Source organism: Vulpes vulpes, chromosome 7, assembly GCF_048418805.1.
Source record: "Vulpes vulpes isolate BD-2025 chromosome 7, VulVul3, whole genome shotgun sequence".
Classification (NCBI taxonomy): Eukaryota; Metazoa; Chordata; class Mammalia; order Carnivora; family Canidae; genus Vulpes; species Vulpes vulpes.
The window spans coordinates 94,714,958-94,720,957 of NC_132786.1; positions in this window are offsets into that span (position 1 = coordinate 94,714,958).

Genomic DNA, 6,000 nt, shown 5'->3' on the forward strand with positions numbered 1-6,000 from the left:
AGAATGGTTTAGAGAATCAAAGGATATGGTACATGTAAAGTACACAACACAGTGCCTGCCAGAGCTCTGCATGTGTGGACATTGGGCATGCCTATGCCAGCACATGCACGACAGCCATGTGCAAATGCACCTGCAAACACACACACTCACACACACACACACACATACAGTGATGGTTACCTCTTCCCTTCATTAGAGCCACCATTTCTGGGGTTAATATTTCTGTACTTGACCTTCCAGTTATTTAATTTTTTAAACTGAATGACGATGGCAGACTCTGCATGATTCCCCTGGGGGCAGGAAGCATGCTGCTGACCCTAAGAGACAATCTTTTAAATCGGAGAAAATTCTCCCTCTATTTCAAAGAAGGTAACTCATGTTGTAAAGAGGTCTGACTAAATAGTGATAAATCACATGAATTACTGAAGAAGCTGTTCAAACTTTCTTAAGGACCGGTAACATGTGAAGTCCACAGCTACATACATACTTAAGGAACCATAGAAAATACAGCAAAACATGATTTAAAGCACAAAATAGAAAGCTTGTGACAGAGAAATTGTAGTTTTGAAATTGAAGTTTTATGTGGGAAATTAGCAGACTCTAATATAGCCTAGCCATTTATTTGGCTGTCTCCATGATGGATGCAGATTACAGTATAATTGATTTAGCAATGGTCATCCACTCAGTGAATTTCAGGACAAATTCCTAAAAATGGCCAGATTTTATAATGCATGACCTCACTATTATTTAGACCAATGTTTTTTGTTTGTTTGTTTTAAAAACACAGCATACATATTCTGTTATGACTTTTTTTCTTTTTCTTTTTTTTTTTTTTTTTAAGAAATCAGATAGGTAGATTTAATGAATTCTTCTGGGCCTTCTCTAACCCTAGAATGACATCCCATCAGTCTCCCTAACACTTTGGAGGCCATTTATTTGTGTGTCTTTTCACTGTACTTACAGGCCAATTTATATTTATATTTGCACAAAGCCCTACAAACATAAGGCATTCAAATATTTTACAACTGTATTCATATGGATTTGTAGCAAAAATAATTTTAAATGTCATTTTTTAAAAGAGAGAAGATAGCTTTAATTAAACAGCTAAATATTTAAAATAGCAGACTATAAATTTCAAGCAAATACTTTAAGCTATTTAACTGGTTAAATAAGGTTTATCTTGTCTACATTTTAGACAAGACTATCTTAAGATGGGGCAGCCCCGGTGGCGCAGTGGTTTAGCGTCGCCTGCAGCCTGGGGTGTGATCCTGGAGATCCAGGATTGAGTCTCACATCGGGCTCCTTGCATGGAGCCTGCTTCTCCCTCTGCCTGTGTCTCTGTCTCTGTCTGTCTGTCTGTCTCTCTCTCTCTCTCTCTCTGTGTCTCATGAATAAATAAATAAAATCTTAAAAAAAAGTCTATCTTAAGATGAAGGGTAGGGGTTTTCTTTGTTTCGTTTTTATTTGGGTGCGGGCTATATGGGAGCTTAAATAGCTTTCTATACTACCTTATGTAATTTAACCTTAAAGTAATTTTTTATTAAATTGAAACTTAGATTTCTATAACTTCTATAATGCCAAGGACCTGAAAAGAGGAATCTGTATTAAAATCTGAAACAGGAATCATAGCACTATTCATTAAAAATGCATATACACAGAGATTGATTTGGGGTGGATTTAACAGAGCATTTTACTAAAAAGGCAAATGTATGAGATTATGGAAATTTAATAAAAAGATTCATGATCTTTATATTCACTGTTGTGAAGCTAACAATCTGTGTGGTATTTGCCTTTGAAGTTAGTTTGAGAAACTGAGGATGCATTTCTTCAGTTAACCTTTTTAGTCTATACTAAACGATAAATATAAATGTTAAAATAATAAAATGTGTTTGCAAATAGAGAAGCATATTCTAAGCCTCAATCAATGTTTCTTAAAAATTGAACTCCTATGTTTTTTGTGGGGGTTTCTGATTTTTCAGCATGAAGAGCATGAAGGAGGAAAAGTTTGATCCTATACGTAACCTTGTATAGTCCCCAAACACATATGTCTATAGAAGCCAATTCATTTCACCATACAGTGAATATTTTTTTGTCTTTCTATTTTAACCATATTTTAAAATGTTAGCTTCTCAAAGAACTCAGCATAAAGAAAGGTCTCCTGAAAGAGGGGGTGTTTTGCATGATGTTTTCTTTTTCTAAACATTTTTATATGCTTTTCCTAGCTTCATCATTCTTATTTATACCAATATCATGTATACATTACATTATTAAGATTCAGCTTCATTTTCTCCGTAGAGTATTATGAAGGGAAATTTTAATAATTTGTAGAAATGGAAAGAAAAATAATTTTCATTGGAGATTTTCTAAATAGTTATAACTATACCCAGGTAAAGTTTTCTTAGACACTATGAAAAATTTATTTTGCAAATGGATTTCATTACATGTCAGCTTGCAAATTAAAAATAAGTCGCATAATTAAAACAGACAATGACAAATATATTTTTAAAAAAGCAGTCACTTTTTTTCTCAGTTGGCATGACCTGAATTCAGAGATCATATTTGCCCTGGATGATTTATCTAAAAATGGCTTTTGAGGTTGAATAGTTCCATTGAAACACTGGCACATAAGTAATTTTACATCAGTCGGAATTGACGTCAAAACTGTTAGGCAAAAATTGCTACTCATTGTGATAATCCTGGGAAGCTGTGATGTCATGATACTTTATACAAACAAAATACATATTATTTAAAAGGCAGGAAAACTAACACATATAGTAAACAATTTTTTTCTTGGTAAGATTTATTCCAAAATAGAAAAAAACACACGAAAACTTGGAAGAACGTATGCTCTTTATGTTAACTTTATGTTTCCCTTTTTGGTCCACCAAATATGTTCACTTTCATTAAGAGCAAATATTATTATGCTAGCCACTAACCTAAGAGCATATGCTAAATAATGGCACCACATTTAATTATCACAACTATTTTATGAAGCAGATACTGTTGTTATTTCCAATTTTCAGAGGAAGAAACAGAAATGCAGAAAACTCAATTTATACAAGGACCAAAATCTCTGATGAGCAGCAAAGGCACTGGATCTTTATAAGCTGATTCTAGACTTTGTATTGTTAATAACTCCACTATAATGCCTCTCTACTTCTAATAGGTAAATATCAATTAAGATCTGAAATTAGAATGCTTAAGGCAATATGACAGATAATTGCTTAGTCTATGTTTAATCAGTAATGATGTACCTAAATTTTGAAATGTCAATAATTTATATTAACTTTAAATCATGTGGAGGTAGAATTCTTGACAATTTAATATCCTCATTAAACTACAAATTCAAGATGCCTTACATTTTTTCATGTTATAATCTATTTCAAGCATTTGCATACTTATTGTAACTAATGGTTTGTAGCAGATATACTTTATTCCAGGGTAAAGAATAATTAATACAGCCATTAATTTATGCATTTTAATAACTATGTTAACTTCACAATGTATACGTGTATTGAAACATGATATTATAGTTAGTTTTTCTGTGGCTCTCCCTCATTACACTATAATGTAATGAAGGATAGATTTTATCTTATTTGCCTTTGTAGTTTTAGTTCTTTGAAAAATGTTCAGAATAAGAAACATTGCCAAAATTATCACAGCATCAATAAATGTGTTTGTGTAGGGATCTGTCCAAATGCTGAAAATACTTTAAACAGTTGATCTTACAATATGTAAACTTTATAGTCTGGTGTTGAAGAGTGAATATTTATGGTTTGCTTTCATATGACTTAGGATAATCATTAATTATACATATATATGTTGTTTATTTGCTTAATATTTTGTCAATATTACTAATTTGTAAGCTCTATGAGGGTCAAAATGCTGGAATTTTTATTTTGCCACTATAGTTCCAGCATTTAGCCCAATGCTTCGCAGATGGGCACTCAAGTTTAATGATCTATTAATTATCCACATCTACATAAAATTAATAAATTCAGGAAGAGTTGGCAAATCTCTCTCTCTCTCTCCTTTTTTTTTTTTTTTTTTTTTTGTTTCCCTTCAAAACACATATTGGCTTTTCCAAGTCTAAATCATCTGGGAAAGATATGCATGTTCACCTGAGGCTCTGATGAGTGCCTTAAGCAATAGAGAAAGCATCTGGATATCATGACCCAGAAGAGTCAAACTGCAGCAACACTATGCTTCATTTAACCTAAGATACGAAACCAAAGACATAAAAATTTTTAAAAAAGGAAGGCAGTTAATTAAATTAACAGGACTTTTTTTTTTTTGTTATGCATTTTCTGACTTTGTCTATACAACAATAAATTTGGCATTTCTTTATGGCACTAAAAGAGTATATAGAAACCAGAAAGGAAAAAAAAAATAAAAGAAGTTGCCTATGCGGCTAAGATACTTGGGCTATGTTCAAAGCCCATCTGAGTTTTGATTGCTCTGGACTTGTTTTAGTTTCTATTTACTCCTACTCTGTGTCCAGTTCCCTATCTTTTAGTAAGGAACTCTGATTTTTCTTTGGATACAATTTTGTTGAAATGTAAATAAAAATACCCTATTCCCAAGAGATCTAAGTTAAGCTAACCAGATTTTCTCCCTAGAAATTTGAGGTTCCCAAACCAAGTGAAGCTATTGGAGCTGACAAATTCCAAGAAAAACACTCTCAAATATTTCTATCCAGATATTCAAACAAATCTGTTTTCTAATCTTTCTAAGCTTGGTGATATAGTGGTTTATTTTAGCCTGTGAACTGCTTTATACTTGTTGAATGGTATTATCTTGCATCAAGTTAGCCAGAGTCAGTTTAACTTGCCTGCAACAAGAACATCAGCAGCTAGATCAAACAATGATGAAACATTGTGAGTTTTCATTAGTAGGGTGAATTCATTGTGGGAGTGGTTAGGTTGATTCATCTGCTAGTAATGATTGCAATGTATTAGAATAAAAGGACAAAAGTACCAAAAAGGATCAAAGAGGAGGCTGTTGAAAAGATTGCATAAGAAGCCAGGATTGTCTCAGGGAGTTAAAATGAAATGTATTTAATGTTATATAGTTTCAGCCATAAAATTCATCATGGCTTCTTTACCCTAGCTACCAATGAGTAAGATAAGTGAATGCCAATGCCAAAGCTAAATATTGAAGTAGAAACCTATTAAGTTCATCACATTTCATCACTATTGTCTTTCTCATGATTTCAGTGGTCACTCAAGGCCCTACTCTTGTAGGGTGCTGCATGCCCCCATACATATGATTGCCCCACATATATCCACCTTTTCCCTACTTACAGACTATCTCTGATATAGCCTTTTACAAGAAACTCTTCTCTGTTCCACCATGATGCCTCTCCTTGTTTCAAACCAATGTCCCCTATTTAATATGTCAAGAGTCATTATTCTAATTTTGAAAAAAATAAGTATATTTGATACACTATGTTACACTAGTTTCAGGCATACAACAAAGTGATTCAACATCTCTACATGTTATGTTCATCACAAGTGTAGCTACCATCTGTCACAACACTATTATAATATCATTGACTATATTCCTTATGCTGTACCTTTTATTACTGTAATTTACTTCATAATTGGAAACCTGCATCTCCCCCTCCCCTTCATCCATTTTGCTCATCCCCCTACCCCCTTCCCTCTGGCAACCAACAGTTTGTTCTCTGTATTTATCGATCTTATTCTGCTTTTTGTTTGTTTATTCATTGGTTTTGATTTTTGGATTCCACATATGAGTGAAATCATATGGTATTTGTCTTTCTTAGTCTGACTTATTTCGCTTAGTGTAATAACCTCTAGGCCTACTTGTGTTGTCACAAATGGCAAGATATCATCCTTTATATGGCTGCATAATATTCCATTATATATCTACACCACCTCTTCCTTATTTGTCTATGGGTGGGCCCTGAGACTGCTTCCATATCTTGGCTATTGTAAATAATGCTATAATAAACATATGGATGCATATATCTTTTTG